The 18,351-nt window shown below is 45.4% G+C and overlaps 1 long non-coding RNA gene across 2 annotated transcripts in view; it reads right to left on the bottom strand.

The window, feature by feature from the left end:
• Nucleotides 1–9,124: 9,124 nt before the first annotated feature.
• Nucleotides 9,125–18,351, bottom strand: part of LOC142019333 (uncharacterized) — a 117,671-nt gene continuing 108,444 nt past the window's right edge. For both annotated transcript variants that reach the window (XR_012647037.1, XR_012647036.1), the window contains exon 5: nt 9,125–11,987. This is a non-coding gene — a long non-coding RNA (uncharacterized LOC142019333). The remainder of the gene's footprint in view (nt 11,988–18,351) is intronic.

The following is an 18,351-nucleotide window of genomic DNA, read 5'->3' as shown; positions in this document are numbered from 1 at the left end:
CCTTGATGCTAAAGATTTACCTCATGTTGATGAAAGTCGTATGGCAACGCGCAAGTGACATTGCGTGCAGGTAGAGGATACCTCAGGAAGCATCTAGCCACAAACCTGCGTGTAGTTGTGATGATTGTCTGCTAACCTGGAACAACAGCAGTGCTCATATCCTGACCAGGTGACAGAATAGCCCTATTTAGGGACAGTGCTGCTATCTTCAAAAAAAAAAGGCAGGAGAGAAAACAATCCTGAGCACAGCTTGTGCTAGTAGATTCCTGTCAGTTTAACTGCAACTGACTGGAGATCCAGTTTTGAGGTCAAAAGAGAAAACCAGTGACAAAGCAGAAGTTTCGCTTTGCACCCTGGAATACACATACACTTCTTGACAGCAGCGCCAGCAGTCATTGGTGGAGAGCTTGCATGTCATAGCATTGATGTCGCAGCCTGAAGCAAAAGAAGCATCTGTGGTACCAGCCAGTTCACAGAGCTTGAAGCTGGCTATTCATATTACTGTGTGGCCTGTCCAGGGGAGCCCCAAGGCAAATGGGAGCTGGCTTCACCATCAGGACATCTCTAGTTCCCCAGCCACATGCTGTCAGTACCTGCCTCATGATGACAGTCTTTAGCATGGACAGTGCTTTGTATTTGTTACTGTATATGCAGCCACGTTGCCTGCTGCCCATGATGAAAATAAGGCTTCCTATCAGAGCCTGAATTCAGTGATCTCTTCAGTAGCTTTTCATTCTAAGTTATAGCTGCGCAACTAGAGTTGTTCAGGACACCGCTATATAGCAAAAGGTGCTTGGATACCTTGGTATTGGAAGTGAGAAGTCAGATGATACCCTTGTGTACAACATGAGCTTACCATTGCAAGCAGGAAAACACATACAAAGTAACTCGGATACACCCTCAATTTAAGCATTGGCATATGAGAGACTATTTCATTGCAAAACAAAGAGATCTCTCTGATGTTAAGTTGACTTGCACAGAGTACGTCACTGGCTCCTGGTCTAACCATTATGTGCTTTGTAATGTCGTCACTTTGAGCCTTTGTCTGCCAAAATGTCACTGTTCTGCTGTATGCCAGAAAAAGTTGGATGTCGGTAAAATTGAAATGCCCGAGGCACAAGCATTGCTTCAATTCAGTCTTTCACTTCCACAGTCATCCACAATAAAGGTCCAGAGCAGTCATCCACTATTGAGGAGGACTGGATTAACATCACGCATACCACCTATACAACCATTTTTTTCATAGTACTAGGTTTTCGAACACGAAAACACAAGGACTGGCCTGATGACATGAACAAAGATGCCCAAGCTCCTCTTGATAAGTTGCATGTGACACACTTTGCCTGGATCAATGATGAAAAAAGCGCATCCAGAAAATCAGCATACGTTGGAGCCAAGCGCAGGACACAAGTCAGACTACAGTAAATGAAAGTGAACTGCTGGAAAAGTAAAACAGTCAGACTTCAAGGAGCAACCGGTAGACATGATTTTAAAGCCTTCTACAATGGGTTGAAGGCAGTCTGTTGCTGGGTCTGCATTGGTGCGCTCTGTTGATGACAGCACCCTGATTATAGACGGTGCTAAAATCCTTGACCACTGGCCTGAACATCTTCACAGGACATTGAATCAGACATCAAGTTTTGACAGCAGCATTTTTGAAGTGATTCTTCAGTGGGCTAATGATTCACACTGGTTATATGGCCAACTCTTGACAAAACGCTGTCAAGCAGATGAAATCTGTAAAGACACACGATGGTGATACGATCTCATTAGAGATTTATAAAGCCAGTAGTAAGTAGCCAGTTGAGGTGCCATCTGACCTGTTTATCACCACTTGGGAGAGAGATCAAGTCTCACTAGACTTCAGTGATACCCCTATTGTACACACATACAAGAGAAAAGTTGTCTGTGCATGCTCTGATGACCACCAGTGCATCTCACTGATGTCTTTAGATGGTAAGATCCTGGCTCACATCCTCTACAACTAGCTGTCTTTGCAGATGTTCATGAATGGCGCCATGATGGTGGATTTTTATGTGACACCTGTAATCAGATTAGCTGATCAAGGATTGGTTTAGACGCTCACCACCAGCATCATAGAAGATGAGATCTGTCAATTGATGGCTCAGACTATACATATGTTGGAAGTGGTCAGGGCTGGGATGCAGAGTCAAGCAATATCCTTGTCACACCTTTGTCTCCCAAGCATCGCAAAGGTTTAGTAAGGCCCTACCAAATTCAGAGCCACAAAAAACACATCATGGACCATGACATCTGGTCTTCCACTGTGAAATCTAGAGTGTGTGTGTGCGTGGGTGTGCACGCGCGCACGCTTTTACCCTATGCTATACAGATCGCATGGGGGAAACCAGTGATTCTCAAGTTGGCAGTCCTGATTCAAAAGGGAGTTGCAGGTTATTTGGAGGGGGGATTCAATATTGCCACCCTTACTTCTGCACTGCCCTGAGAGATGCCTTCAGAGGTGGGTGGCCAGAAAATGGCAGTGGTTTGCCCGTCGCACGATTCTGAAGCCAGTGCACAACTAGCAGCAGCACAGAAGTTGGGGTGCTAATATCAGACTATGCCACCCTTTTGTGCTGATGCCTTCAGGGCTGGGTGGCTGGATAGTGGCTGATGATGATTGAGGGACCAGCTCTGCAGGCATCAGCACAAAGCTAGGGTAGCAATATAATACCTTCAGAGCTGGGGGTCCTGGCCTGCAGCTGCGCCTCTCCAGCTGCCCAGCTCTGAAAGCGGTGCTACTGCCAGTAGCAGAACAGCAGTAAGGGTAGCAGTACTGCAACTCCCCCCCGCTCTCCCCTGCCACAATAACCTTGTGATTCGCCTTCTCACAACTCCTTTTGGGGTCAGGATCCCTACAACTACAACACTGTGAAATTTCAGATTAAAATCATGACAGTTCTTATTTTTAAGATCCTGTCATTCTGGACCAAAATCTTGTGACCAAAATGGACCATAAATTTGGTGGGGCCCTAAATATTATTAATGCCAGACAGGGAACTGGAGCTCAAAGCTATGATTGACTTTCCATTGCAGGCCTCACACAAGAGCAATAATGAGAGGGTTTAAAGCAATGGAACTCGTAGTCAGACCTCCTGGGTTCTTTTCTGTGTTCTACCATTAATGCACCATGTAACCTGGGGCCATTTTGTTTTCCCTTCTGTACATGGCCATTGATGATATGGACCCTGTCGCCAAAAGGCTGATTAACGAGTGTTTGCAAGTTGCTTTGAGATCCCCCATGAAAGGTAGAATAGAAATGCAAACTGCATGCATGGTTTTTTTTTTTAACTTCTCTCCCTGGACTCAAATACATTATTGATTTGCTCATTTCACAGTGGCCACTTGTCAAAAGCATAATAGCATTAGTAACACTTGACGTAATAGAAAAATAGAGAGGTCCGTGATTAAGTTGAGACAGCTTTGTCTGAGTTAACTAATTGGTTAAATACATTTGGTTGCATGCACGGTTTTGGGCTTTTGGCTTCAATAAGATATAATATGAACTCTAATTAAAACCCAACAGAGTTGGCCAAATATTTCTGTTTTCTGAATATTTTCTTTAATCACATCATTTGTATTCTACTTGTGAAGGATTCAGGGAACGGTTGAGATCTGGAGCCTTTTCCCTACAGAGAAAGATCTGGGGAGGGTGAAAAGGGATGATGTTCAGAAGAAATTTTTTTAAAAAGTCCTTTTAAACAAAGGAGGAAATAGAAGGAACTGGAGAGGGTTGAGAGAAGATGGAAACTTTTAAGAATCTTTTACATACATAAGGACTCTTTTACATACTTTGCTTTATCTGATTCTTGACTTCCTCCCCCCACCGCCCCTCTGCTCTTCTGATTTGCCCACCTTGATTACGCTTTTTCTGATTTGTCTACCTTGATAACAATGGTTGGTTCTCTGTGCCTTAAATATTGAGTCTGTTCTGGTATGGCTGTGGTCTGAAGAAGTGGGTCTGTCCCACGAAAGCTCACCACCTAATAAATTATTTTGATAGTCTTTAACGTGCTGCTGGACTGCCTTTTTGGTTTCTGAGAATCTGATTCTAAAGCAGAATCAGCTCAATGGTGAGTGAAAGTCCTTGCCAGGCTGGGGGAAAATGTATTGAAGCTTCTCAAAAGAGGAAGGATTGCCCAGTGGTGAGGCACAAGTGTGGTGCACATGGGAAAAGGGAAAGGAAAGCCAGCTTTAATGCTTTATTTCAAGTACCCTGTGTGATCTTGGCCCTCTTGCTTACGGCCACCTTTGCTTACAGGTCTTTAGATACCTCCTGGAATATTTCCAGAGCAGGTATCTGCTTAACTATCATGCCTAGGTTCTTCTGAACAAGACTGTAGGTCATCCCAAGCTGCATCTTTGGGTACCTAAATGCCTTAGTAAAATCGCTCTCTTAGTCTCCCTGTCCCTTGGTTCATGATTTGTAATAATAGCACTTCCTCACTCACAGCATTTGAGAATAACCGTGTTGCAGATTGTGAAGCACTTGAATACTCTGATGATAGGAGAGCACATGAGACAGGGCAACCTGGATCTCCACTTTGGTTATCTGACAAAAGAACATGGTTGGCTCAAATGTTTTCCTGTAGCTCTGCTGTCCACAGACAGCCACCTGAACTTTTCCCAACTCTCAATGAGGGATTTAAATTGGCAGAGTGTAACTAACTACCAGAGGGATTTAACAAATAACAAATAAGTGGGTCAGACAAACCGTCCATTTGGATGCGCTATTTTGAAATATTGGAGTGCTCTTTTGAAATGCATTCCTGTGCATAGGTGTGTTATTTGGAAATAACCTGTTTTGGAATAGCTATTCTGCAATGGATTATTTTGAAATAACACAGCTGCGTGGACATAACCTCAGTTGCTGCCCATAGAGTACAAAGGTCTAATGTTCAAGTGCAGCAGTAAGTCAATTGCAGATAACCAGAGAATCCAGCCACCTGATAGAGTTACTCCTCTAGCTGACCCAGGCTGATCCAAGGCGCTGCAGGACACCAGTCAGTCTCAGGAGTGCCCACCAGGTATTAATGAGGGTGGGAGCTGCCCATCTTGTGAACAGCTTGGACGTAATAATTTCAAGTGTTAATAGTGTCTTTTTAACAACAGCAATTGAAAAAGAAAATGCAGCCATAGAGCATTAAAAATAACCTTCTGCTCCCATGAAGAAGCAGCTGCATTTGGAGGACTTTGCTCCGTGCAGACAATTATAGTCCAGCCCCTTGGTTTTCCTGCCAACTGCCCACTTGCCTGCTTTGCATTGTGTTTTGTCCCGCTTTTGTTGTCTAATGTTGGACTCAGAGGTCATAAGCGGGGAAAATGGAAGGCAAAGGTGCCCCAGGTGCAGTATACAAGCAACTGGCAAGACTGCTGTATCGTACACACATAGGATACTATGTTGAAAGTTTGCTTTATGATAAGGAGACTCAACCCCACGTTTTAATTGAAGTGTGGGTGTGCTCAGACATCTGACTGTGTGGGGGCAGCACGTTCTTACTCAGCAGATCAGTCCTGGATATATTCAGGGTCAGCTGTGTTGACACAATTGACAACACTATGTTTTTGCTACCTTCTGCTCCCTTGGGCACAGTCACGGGGAGCTGGATTGTATTCTGAATCAGGCAGCACCACTGCCATTGTTAACTTAGTTTCTCTGATCCATTTGTTTGAATAGGACTTAAAGATAAGCACATGCTTAAGTGTTTTGCTGAATTGGGGCCCAGTTTGTTCTTGCAGAATCCATTGTCACACCCTATATTAAGGGTGCATTTATAGATATTTTATACAGTCTTCATACAAATACGTGTTAATAGATGCAAAAATTGTGTATAGAGTCTAATGGATCAATGCGTTGCTTATAACTAAGGCTAATGAGCACATCGGTAGCAGCTGGTTAGAATGCATGTTGTTTATGTTTGTGATGAATTTATAGCACCTATTACTCTTATTACCCCTTCCTAAAAACTATCTATAAATACCTCTTTAATACCAGGTGCAAGCATATGTTTTATTTCTGGAGTAGGTTGTCACAGTTCAAGGCAAATGCCCCTGTGTTTTCCCTCCATGGTCCACAAAGGGGAAACAATTTCAGGCTTCCAGCTCTCCAGCTGTCACCCCCCATGAGAAGAAGGCCATGTCTTTCTCCCTATGGGTGGTTTTTTTTCCACCAGCTACATATTTCCCCGCCTGCAGTTATTCCCAGCAATCCAGATGGCCTGACCAGCTCAGCATCTGCATGCACCTTACTCTTCAAAAGCCACAGACAATGTAACTGCACACAGTTGTAAGTTATCACACAGCTCTTTCCAAGCAAGCACATTTATTCCTAAAGTAAAAGCATTACAGGAAAAAAAACCAAAAAATACATGCATTCTAATATGCTTAGTGGAGTTCGCCCTCCATCTCCAGCAAGGGCGTTGGTAGGTGATCAGTTCTTCAAATCCCACAGATGGGTTCTTTTGTGGGTACAAGTTCATAACTGCTTTTGCTCAGAATGAGAGCAATCATAAAGACTTCATTCATTCTTTCCTTTATATGGCTTAGGCCTTTGATCTTATTCTCATATAAAAGGTGATCAGCAGACAGAAGTTCTGTTTTCAGGGCATAGCTTCAAAAGGCTTTTTTTGTTTGTTTGATTTGTTTTGGTTTTGCTTTTTGCAAAACTGCAAGGAGGTAAATTTCCATTCATCTTCCCCTCAAGATTCCCACTTAATTTTGTTTTTTCCAGAAGTTCATTCTTGTTTGGTCCAATTTCCAATGCCGTTCTCTGCAACTTGTAACACTTCCCAAAGCTGAACTAGTACATGCTGTCCCCCAGTGACCCCCAAGAAGTTCCATACAGTCCCACAATAATACATAAACTTTGCTTTTTTTTAATACAATGGGCTCCAAAGACAGCTAAACTTAATTCAATAAGGTTTTTCAAGGAGATTGCAGGAAATGTCATGCCTGTCACAGAGCTGATGATTCATGATCCTGAAAGCACTCAGCCTGCTCAGATCCCAGGGTGAGTTCCAATCCCGGCTGCCATATCCCTCATTTTGCATGGAACTCTGTTGCTATTCAAACCTCCTCTTTTGGACGAATGATGGATGTGATGTGTGGCTTCTGATGTGGGCAGAACCCTTTGAATTTTGTTATAGATTCTGGGAGACATGATCCCTGGGTGAAAAGGGACTTGATAAATAATCTCATTATTAGTAGTGAACCATTTATATTGGGATAGCTCATAAGGACCACAAGCAGGTTGGGCCCCATTGTGTTATAACTCAGTGGAAGAATCCTGACATTCCCTGTGTTTTACTTGTATCAGAGAAATCAGACTTAGGTTTCCCAAGAGAATTCATTACAGGGCCGGGCCAAGAGTGACATTTAATTATGGAATAATGCATGTTCTTCCCCCCCACCCTCTTTCTAAATTAGCCGTCACGTCAGTAAAAATGTTTCTGTGTTCCACAATCAGTCCACTTAACTGTAACAAAGCAGCGCAGATCCATCAAACTCACAAGGAGCTCAGCTAATGACTGCTGAAATTACCAAATCAGCCCTGCTTCCCCACACCCCAGCCTTTCTCGTGTGTCTCTCCTCAATCATCTCTCTGCTTGTGGCCCTGCTCAGTGGGAAAGGACCATAGCAGGAAGCACTTGAGCTGAGGTCCCAGAACCAAATGCATTATCATGTTACCTTTTTGACTGATTATTCTCCAAGCTATCCAGTTTACTTTGAGGCAGCGGATGAGAGGCAGAGGAGGGGAGGTGGCAAAGCTGAGACCAGCAATAAAATACCAGCAGAGTGCATTGTTCCCATTCCCTGATTATGCATTTAACTGCATTTCTAAGCCCATCTATTTTTTTTTTCCTCAACCAGCGCTCGGAAGTGCAATTTCATTGCTATTCAGATACAATGTAGCTTCTATTCTCTCTCCCGGTTTTAATTATGTGTCCGCCACTGTGCCTTCTCCAAGCTGGCGGACTCCGAGATTCGTAATTTAAGCCTGACACCATAGAAACCACTTAGTTTGATTCAGGACTCTAATGTCATCACTGGCTAGTCTTGAACGGAGCAGGGAGAGAGGGTGTAATTTGAAGGCAGCATCACACAGAAACTGCAATTATTTCTCCCTTTCAGAGGGAAATGTAAACAAAAGGTCACCACTGGTCAGTGCTCTTCATTTCCATTCCTGCACATGGGCAAGCTGACTTTTTGGTTTATTATTTAATTCCCCACCCAGTCCTCAACCTGATTATTCTTCTCCACGTGAGAGCTGACAGCAGCAGCCAGCGTTACCACATAGCTGAGGGCATATATCACACACCTAAATTCCTCTGGCACCTCCCTGTGCTGTTTGAAGGTGGTGGCCTTACACAGCTTGTTAACAGCACGCCATGTTCAGCAGTGGTGTAAGCCAAGAGCTCAGCCATTGTTGCATTCTGCACCTGGATGTTTCAGAGTGGTCTGGGGTGCTGTGCACTGTTGAAACAAACTGGAAATCCTGTACATAAGGAAACCACTTCAAACCTGTACGCCTAGTTCCAGCAACTATGGAGCCAGCATGACAGATAGTCCCAGCTTCCATCCTGAGACCAACAACCTTCCACTCCAGTGAAGAGGAAGTGTTGCCTCATGGGTTGGTGGTCATGTATTGAATACTGAAAGGCTCCATGGTATAAGGCCCTGGCTCATGTTATTAACTTGTAGTCTGCAGTTTGGCCACTTTTCTATGCTAAACCCTGTCTGATCACAGTGGGAAAGACAGACACTTTGCCTATGGCTACGTCTACACGAGGCAAAGGAAGTATTAGAGCCCTTCTGGTAGTGCATAAAGTAAGTCGAGTGCAGATAGGCAGTTCTAGCTATGGCATTCCATAGCGAGAATCAACATAGCTGCATTCAGCCTTCTTGTCTGTCCTTACTGAAGAAGGTTAACAGGAGATTTTGTCCTGTTGACCTCCCTTACTGCTCGCATCTCATGAGGAGTCCAGGGGTCAACTGTGACCCCTGAGAGGTGATTTCACATGTCCCTACCCGAAGATCCACCCTGAGTGGGTTGATCTTCCAGGCGAGCGTAGACAGTCTGAGAAAGAATATTGGTGGGGAGAATTTATACTCACAGATGGTGGAATACGATTTACTCTGCTGTTCTGCAAATTGTTTTCAGCAAAATGAAGCTCTCCTGATCTCCCTCTTTGGCTTGGTGATAGAAAGGAGTAAAGTGAATATAAATGCTCATATCAAATTGCAGGTATTGATTTTCTAAGCTGGTTAAGGAAGGCGCTTTATCTCCGATGGGAGATTGAGTGTCTGTGTGCCATGCTTTTCTCTATTTTCATAAAACACCAGCACAGTGAAATTCTTTTACCTGACATCTAATAAAAGGAAGGGGGACCAGATCCTCATGTCGGTCACATTGGTGTAGAACTGAAATGACTCCAGTGCAACCAACAGAGTTGTTCTGGATTTACATCAGGTAACTGAAAGCAGAATCTGGCTCATGAAGTCAGTCTGGCATGCAGACCAGCCATGCCACAAACATGACAACGCCTTTCCAGAGTTTCGGCACTGCAACAGGGGGGAACAGGAGGGGGTGTTGCAAACACACGGGCGTGTGCGCACACGGTTTAGCCACATGACCATTTTGCAAAGTTATGCTTTTATCTAAACTATATTATCCCACTTCCTGGTCTGACTCAAGACCTGGGGTTTCAGTGGCACTTAGGCAAAGTCTGTGCTTGAATTGAGTTCTGAGCATGATATGATCTGTCACAGCAGAGCACTCTGGATGCTAAACAGGACTGTGAAAGACCAAGGCAGGCGGAGGCAATGTAACGCAAGCGCCAGTGGCAGGGAGGAGCGCTCTGACTCAGAAATCCCTCTTAGAAAGATAACCACCTTCTGAGCAGGCTGATCCACCTGTAACGAGTGTGCCTGCCCTGCCTAATGCAGCTCCAGCTGATGTCAGGAGGCTTGCATCTGACTTCAGTAGCAGCAGGACCAAGCCAGATGATGCAAAGCAGCCCAGAGCACCTAGCTGCTGCTTTCAGCCCCCTGGACATGGCAAAGGCCTTTCCTGCTTGAGGTGCAGTGGATAACAGGAGTGGGGACACTGACCATTGGCTTTCTTCATTTCCATCACTGATGGGCATCTCTGGGTGTTAGCCAGAGGCATAGTGCCCCTAGAGTGGTGCCAACATGAAGTGGGTTCACACCATGTATCTGCCATTGCCTGGATGGAAAATCCAAAACATGCCAAGTAATTCCTTCTCTTTCGCAATCAGACATTGGGCCTATTTACACAAAGGACCTCTGGCTCTGTGCCAGTGGTGGGCAACCTGCAGCTGACAGGTACACGTGGCCCATCAGGGATCTGTGTGTGGCCTGTGAGGCATTTTGTTTACTCTTGCCCATGCAGGGTTGCTAGATTCCGCTGGTTTCCATCTTGCATAGTTTCACTTCCTAGAGGTGTTTCTAAAGTGCCCTGCACATAAAGCAAAGGCACATGGGATGAGGTGAGTGTTGATTGCACACAACATTGATGGTGAAAACCGTGCACTCCCTCTGCATCCAATCACAGCACTGCTAAAGGTCAATTGGCACATTCCCACTCACATTCCCACGAATTCTAGATACGTGGCTCCAGTGAGCATTAATGAGCCTCTCCCCAGAAACCAACTTGGCTATGACTGAAATGAAGGAAAGCCACTCATGCACTCGCTCATTAGCCCAAGTTGCCCATTGCCACTCTGTGCCATTCTCCAGAAGCTATTCCCTTGTTGCACTGCTCCTCAGACCATGCCAGCACCAGTAACGAGGAAGACAGTGTGGGTAACAACATCCTCATGGCCGCAGATTTATTCTGTTCTCTCTGTGTTCTTATCCCACCCTCATAGCATTAGAGGCCCTTCTGGTAGTGCATAAAGTGACTTGCTTAGGATCCATCCCAGGAGATCTGTTCTCTCTTATCCTCTCCCCAGGGGAAGAATTGTGCATGCTGGGGAGTGTTGTTTTGTGGGATATTGTTTTGAAGGTATACACCACCAGCATTTATCTACTTCCTTCTGATCAGAAAGCATTTGGGGGCTTTTTAATGTCTTTTGTATTTTTTTTCAATCCTCTTCTTAGCACTACAAGTGGAAATGCCTCCCCACACAACCTCCGCACCAAGTGCAAATATCAATCGTTTCTCATTAAGCTGAAGCTGAAATGCTCATAGACAAGCTGTTAAGAAGAAGAAAGTGTCCACACTGTGGCGGAAAAGGTAAAATGCAGTAATTGTCCAAACCTTTCAAGAAAGGAAATTGCACTGGAGAGGGGAGGACCTTTTCCTTCTGCAGCAGTTTGCCAAAATAATCCAGAGACTCACTTTACTTACGTATTGTTAGGTGCAGAATCACCCAAGCGCCCCAGATTTCTGCAGCTTCGTACTTCTTGCTTTAAAATGTGGAGAGCGACTGAGTAGCCTTTGTTGTTGCTATTTAAATATGTCATATTGATTTACTTGTAATCCACAAAAGTGAAATGATGTCTCAGACAAATAGTGAGTTCCCAGCAGGAAAAATGGATCCACATGAAATAGAAGAAATAAGAGTTGTCCTAATGGTGTGGCCCAGTTCTAGTCTGTGGCTTTAGGACACACACAGCAGTACGTGCAAGGTGGCTTTGTGGGATTCTGGAAGCACTGTGCACAGGGCCAGTCCCCAGTATGCAATTTAAATTCAGCAATGGGCTGAAGGGGCTATTACAGCAGCCACGGATCGAGGGCTCTTGGACACCCCAGTCACATCTCCTTTTTATCAGCCATACCACAAACATGACGATGCCTTTCCGAAGTTTCCAGGGCACTGCAACAGGCTCTCGTCCTCCATTGGCCATGGGGCATGGGCTGTAGGAGAAATGCCATGTCCAGCTTATGTTTGGATGATGTTTTCATGGGTGGGTATGCTGTCTTTAGGCCCAAATTGCACTGCCTGGAGAGAGAGGATAAAAAACAGTGGCAGGAAATCAGTAGCTCTTGGGGCTGTATCTGGCTCTGCTACTGACTTCCTGTGTGACCATGGGTAAATCACTTAATATTTATGTGTGTTAGTTCCTCATCTATAATACCGGGATAATGATATTTTTTTTCTCTCCCATCCTGCCTCTACCTTATCTGTTCAGATTGCAAGCACTATTTGACAAGGAATATAGTTTACAATATTGTACCCAGTACTGAGGCATGCTTGATCTTACTTAGACTCTAGATCACACTATAGTGTGAATTACAAAAAACAAAAATAAAAAAAATAGAGGAGAAGCTGGACCTTGATTTAGAAAATGAAGCTGATTGTGTCCTTTCAGTGGAAAGATGGGGAAAATCTCCTGTCTTCCACCACCTTTCCCAGTTGTCTTCTTCAGAGTTGAAGTTCAGAAAGGGACCACTAGATTATCCCTCTGACTGTGCCAACACCACCCCACAACCACACAGTAAATCCAGTGATGGAAATGAGACCAAAGTAAATTAGTCTCACGGGAGACTATGCTACAGGTTGAACCCCTCTAGTCCACCACCCTTGGGACCTGACCAGTGCTGAATGAGAGAATTTGCCAGACATCGGGAGGTCAATATTGTTTACCAGCATTATCAACACTTCCACTGCTCACTGAATTCTACAAAACATTTAGGGGACATTACAGCTAAATAACAGCACAGAACACTGAGAGCTGGAGTGGTGGCTAGAAACACACTTTATGGGGCCACAGGAAACTTGGCCACACCCAGGATGGATTACAGATGTTGACACACGAGCGAGTGCCAGTCTAGAGAGGTTCAATCTGGATTAGGTACCACAGACTGAGAACAGGAAGGACCAAGGTGCACCACTGCTCAAGGCTCCTGCAATGGCAGAGAAATGATTAGATGAGGTATGCTCAGATAATCAAGTATCAGAGAGGTAGCCAAGTGAGTCTGTATCTTCAAAAACAACAAGAGGTCCTGTGGCACCTTATAGATTAACAGATATTTTGGAGCATAAGGTTTCGTGGGCAAAGACCTGCTTTGTCAGATGCACAGGACTTCAGCTAACCAAGTGACCCGCACTCACATATGCTACATGTGCTACATATGGTGATTAATTAGATGCTAAGCACATGAGCAAGAACCAGCCGACCAAACACCAGTGAGACAGAATCCTTGGTGCCAGCTCAGAGCACTGTCCCTCTACCTCCAAAGCTACATCTTCCTCCCTAGCCATCTCCAGAGCACCAGAGGAAGGAACTAACTCCCCAGAAAATAATGACGAGGAGTAATCCCTTCCTGAGTCTTGCCAATGATCATCTGAAACTTGAAGCTTTTGGAGCTTTGTATTTTGATTCTTTTACTTTCAGCACAGGTTACGTCTGTGAAACCGACCCAAAGTGGATGAATATTCCAGAGCTGCAGAACCCCCTGTGAAATGCATAATGGTCTGCGCAGCTTTGCCCTGACGTCTTCCAACGTGGGATCCAGAAATTCAGTATGAGATGATCACTCTTCAAGAGAAAAACTCTAACGGCAGTGAAGAAACTAAAGTACGTCAAAGTCTGAAGAAGTCGATGCAGCTCAGACTGGTTCATGCCGATCCAGAAAGAAAGCCCATACATTATTTAAGCTATCCAATTTACCGAGCAACTTAAACAAGGCTCTTGATGCTGCAGTCGGAACTGCAAAGACTGCCCAGAGAACTGAAAAACATTTGGCTGAGAGACATTCTGCTTCAATGTCAGAGATTTTTCACTTTTAATCATCCCCCATTCTCTAATGCTAGCCTGAAGACAGGACCATTTGTTCCTGCCACCTCAGAGCAGAATCCTCAGTGACAGCATTGCAGTCATCCCCACCACTTTGTAGTAGGAAGTTGAACAGTTTAGTGCTCCCCCGAAAGGGGACTTGATGCAACAATGATGGACACACAGTGTTGAAATCTGCATAGACAGCAGGAGCAGATGAACTCTAATAAACAAAGACTCTGTCACAGGTCTTTTGTAACTGGAGCACTGTCCCTTACCAGAGTGAGATGTATGGCAAAGGCCTGCACATAAACCTTTCTGAGGGTAGGAGTCCAGATCCTGCCAATCTAATGGAGATACCCAGATTCCAAGATAATGGGCACCATATAAAAACCTCAAAATCCATCTGCTTCCAAACAAAACCAAGACATCTATCACCCCAAGATGCTGTGAGTGGAGCACAGGTCATCTCCAAGTCTCCTCCACTTCACTCTTTCTCAGGACAAAACTTGTAGCTGACCCCAGAAGTACCCCAGTTGTTGTCCTTCAATCTCCGTAGATCTTCTCCCCTTTGTCCAAGGTCTTCCTCTTTTGAGTTTTCCTTGCAGGTTCCGTTTGAGAGCTTGACAGACTATGCTGGAGGGTGGTTTTCTGAGAGTGTGGCCTAGCCATCCCCAGTGAGATCAACAGTCCAACAGCACTATTACACTGGGAGGGGATGACCAAGAAGTAGTGGAGCAGTTCATCTTCTTGGGGAATATAATGGGCAGAGATGGAAGAACAGACAAGAATATCAGTGCCAGGATAAGCAAAGCAACAGCTGCATTCAAGACTCTTTGTCCCGTTTGGAGTTCACAGATAATATTTGTCAAGATGAAACTGTGGATCTTCAACACATATGTAAAGAGGGTGCTGTTATATGGATGCAAGACCTAGCCTACTAAAAAGTCTTCACATCACAAGCTACAGATGTTCATAAACAGATGCCTGAGGTACATCCTTTACATCAAATGGCAAGACTTGGTCAAAAAAATCAGTCCAAGATGCTGTGTAATGGGGAAATAAACCAAACTGGCTGCTAGTTCCAGTTCTCGTTTATATGAAAATTTGAGTCAGTTCCTGATAGATCCAAATTCTTGGTGACCATCTTCTGCCTCTGCTTTTTCAGCAAATCATTGGCTGATGTGTTTATATTTGGCCACCCTACGAGCAGCTCTCCCCTGCTTGGCATGGAAGTGAAGACAAAAGAATAAAGGTGTTCACATACACACCAAGGGATTAGCACAGTTCATTATAAACCTAATAAATTGGCACGTGTTGCTATCCTGTTGTCCATAAATAATTCATTGTCAAGATGCTGGCAGGAACAGCACCTTCTGGATATTCCATAGAAAATTGTAACCAAGCCTGAGCCCCCTGCTGCCTAAAGATTCAACAGGATCTTTGGAGAAGCCACCCTGGTAGGAGGAGCCCCAGAACTGCCAAGATCAGAGATTTCACTCCTGTCCAACTCCAAGGCATAGGTATGGCCTTATGGCCGTTATGCAAATTTCTCTGCTCTATAGTGGACATGAGCCTAAGTTGTTTAGTTCCGGTTCCAATCTCTATCTGAACATCCCCAGTTCTAGTGGGTTTGGATGAGGTGTTCCAATTGTGGCCCTCTCTCTGCCTCATTATTAATTATTATCATTACTATTTGTATGACCTTGGGATCCAAGTCACAGGCCAGGACTCCATTGTGCTGGGCACTGTCTGGACACAGAACACAATGGGGGTACCTACCTCAAATGTTATAATCTCTCAGAATAAGACAAGAGCCAACAGGTGGCTACAGATAGACCCAAGCAGGGGGACTAGCAAACAAGGAGAGTCCATTGAGCAGCATGGTAGAAGGGGTCCTTTCAGGATGTTTCCCCAGAGAAAGGGGGCACAGGAAGAACTTCTCCACCACACTTCTTTGCACATTTTGTATTCAAAGTAATTTTTTGCTGGGAAAAAATGCTTCCTTGCCCAGCTGGGAGACCATCATCTTCTACTCTTCCATAGAAGAGGAGCAACAGAGTGTCAAGGCAAGCTTCCCCCATGGTGCTCCACTAGTGGGTCTCTGGCGAAGAAGGGTGCTCAGTCGCCGCAGCTCATTCAGCTTTTGGCCATTTTTCTGAGCCTGCCAGTTAGGGGGAACGAGGCGCCTCTCAGTGGGGTTCGTGATGTGGGCCAGATTGTTTCATATGCTCTGTTGAACAGTCCCCGGATGGTAATTCCGTTCCATCACTCCCACCCTTGACCAGTGCCCAAAAGGTGAAAACCCCAGAAAAGAACCCATGCTGGCAGGAGCCCACCAGCCCCGCTTCAGAGTACAATGAAAGAAAAACAGCTGGCCGCTATTTGCAAGGGAGCACTATTGCGATCACAGTGCCGACACTATCCTGAAAGGAATTAATTCTCATATCGCAGATGCAAGAGGTGGGACTGCAGCGCTGAGCTGTCGTTTCACTTTCCCCACCAGGCCTGCTGACATGGGGACAAAAGGGAGAGGGGTCATGTGGCCTGGTAATTTAAAAGAATCTAGGGTTTCTGGCGCTGTTACTAGAGCAGCAGCGGCGGCAGCAACCAGAGATCCAGGCCCTTAAAATCACCACTGGAGCTCCAGTCGGCACACTCCTGATGGCACTGATAGGCGGCTGGTGGGGGAAGCTGGTCCCCAGCCCTGCCCCTCCCACCCAAGGCCCCTTCCCTTCTGGATGCACAGAGCTTGGCCCCCCCACAATCCTGCCCCGGGGCCTGGCAAGTCTGTCACCTGTACAGTTCCCTGGAACTCGCAGCAGGACCTATCACCATCCCTTAGGGGTTTGGTTTTTTTGTTTGTTTGTTTATTTTAATTTCTTTGCCCCAGATTACCAATGGCCCCCTCAAGGGTTGAGCTCACAACTCTGGGTTTAGCAGGGCAACGTTCAAATCACTGAGCTACCCCTCCCCACAAGGCACCAGTACAGGTTGAACCTCTCTAATGCAGAGCTCTCGCATCTGGCAAACTCCGTAGTCCAGCATAAAGACTTATTAGGACTAGCTCCCCTGGACCTGAGCAGATAGCCAAAGCTTACAGCCCTGCAGACTGATCCCAACAGAAGGAGAAAGCGAGGTGAGAGCCGTGTATTTCTTTGACATAGTCCTGTCTATTCACACAGATTGCATGCCTGTTCTGCTTCCCCGAACACAGCAGGAGACAGTTCCTTTGCTTGCTTTTCCAAACCGGCCTTTCTAGCCAGGGTTCTGTACCCAATTATATCTTTGCTTTCCTCAAGGCCACACGATTCTCTTCTCTGTTGGCTCTTTGGTTTTCTGATTGCTTCTGCCTCTCATCAAAACGTGAACAGCCGCATCTAAACAGGCAGCTTCTGTCGACAAAACTCACTGAGCGTCTACATGGTTAAAGCGCTAAGTCAAGAGCTTGTTGACAACGCTCAGCTGTTCAGCCAGCATCATTATACCTCTCCCGGATCACGTACAATGCTGCTGTTGACAGTGTTTTGTTGGCAGAGTGCCTGTGTAGACACTTCCATTGACAGGGAGGGCTTCCAGTGTTTAAAGAGCAACTGTTCACCTGTTCTGTCGAGAAAAGGCAGGACTGCCCATGTAGACATAGCTGAGAACCGCCATAATGGGTTGGGGTGAGCTAGTGTTAGTATTACTATGGTCCATCTAGCCCAGTGTCCCATCTTCCGGCAGTGGCCAATGCCATGTGCCCCAGAGGGAGTGAACAGAACAGTGAATCACTAATTGATCTATCCACTGTCACCCATGCAGTCAGTAGTCAGGGACACCTACAGTATGGAGGTTGCATCCCTGACCAGCCTGGCTAATAGCCATTGATCTCCTCCATTAATGTCTCTCTTTTTTTGAACCCTGTTATAGCTTTTGCCTTTGCGACATTCCTTGGCAATGAGCTCCTCAGGCTGATCGTGTGCTGTAGGAAAGATTTCCTTCTGTTTGTTTTAAACCTGCTGCCTGTTAAATTTATTGGTGGACTTGGGTTCATGTGCTCCATAAAGGCGTCACATCAGTAATACTTCTGCATGCACCTTCTTCATGCCAATCATGATTTTATGGAACTCCATTTTATCCCCCCTTCGTCATCTCTTTTCCAAGCTGAAATGTCCAAGTCGTCTTAATCTCTCCTCCTATGAAAGTTGTGCCCTGTCCTGCCCCCAGCCAAACGCACCCAGACATGCACCCAGGTCCAGCCCCTAGCCCCTGCATTTGAAACCCATTGAGCCACAGGGGCTGGCCTCCACTCTAGGTTTTGATGTGCCTGGGTTTTGGACATTACTGTCATACCTTTATCCTGAATGAAGGATGGGGTTTACCCCAACCCATGTCACCACATGCTTATGCAGATGATGGCTCCATGCTTCAGCCTGCCAGCCACAGCACACAGCATCTAGAGGCCGTGACAATTACAGACTTTGCTAATGGTATCGTATAAATACTTAGGCTGGTTCTTGTTCAGAACGAATCACGATGGTATTCTGAGGTAATATAACAACCAATCAAATTGCACACCTGAAAGCTCTTAGAAGAATATTGCTA

Source organism: Carettochelys insculpta, chromosome 11 (genome assembly GCF_033958435.1).
Source record: "Carettochelys insculpta isolate YL-2023 chromosome 11, ASM3395843v1, whole genome shotgun sequence".
Lineage (NCBI taxonomy): Eukaryota > Metazoa > Chordata > Testudines > Carettochelyidae > Carettochelys > Carettochelys insculpta.
The sequence above is the reverse complement of the archived record's forward strand: the minus strand, read 5'-3'. Positions and strand labels throughout refer to the sequence as shown.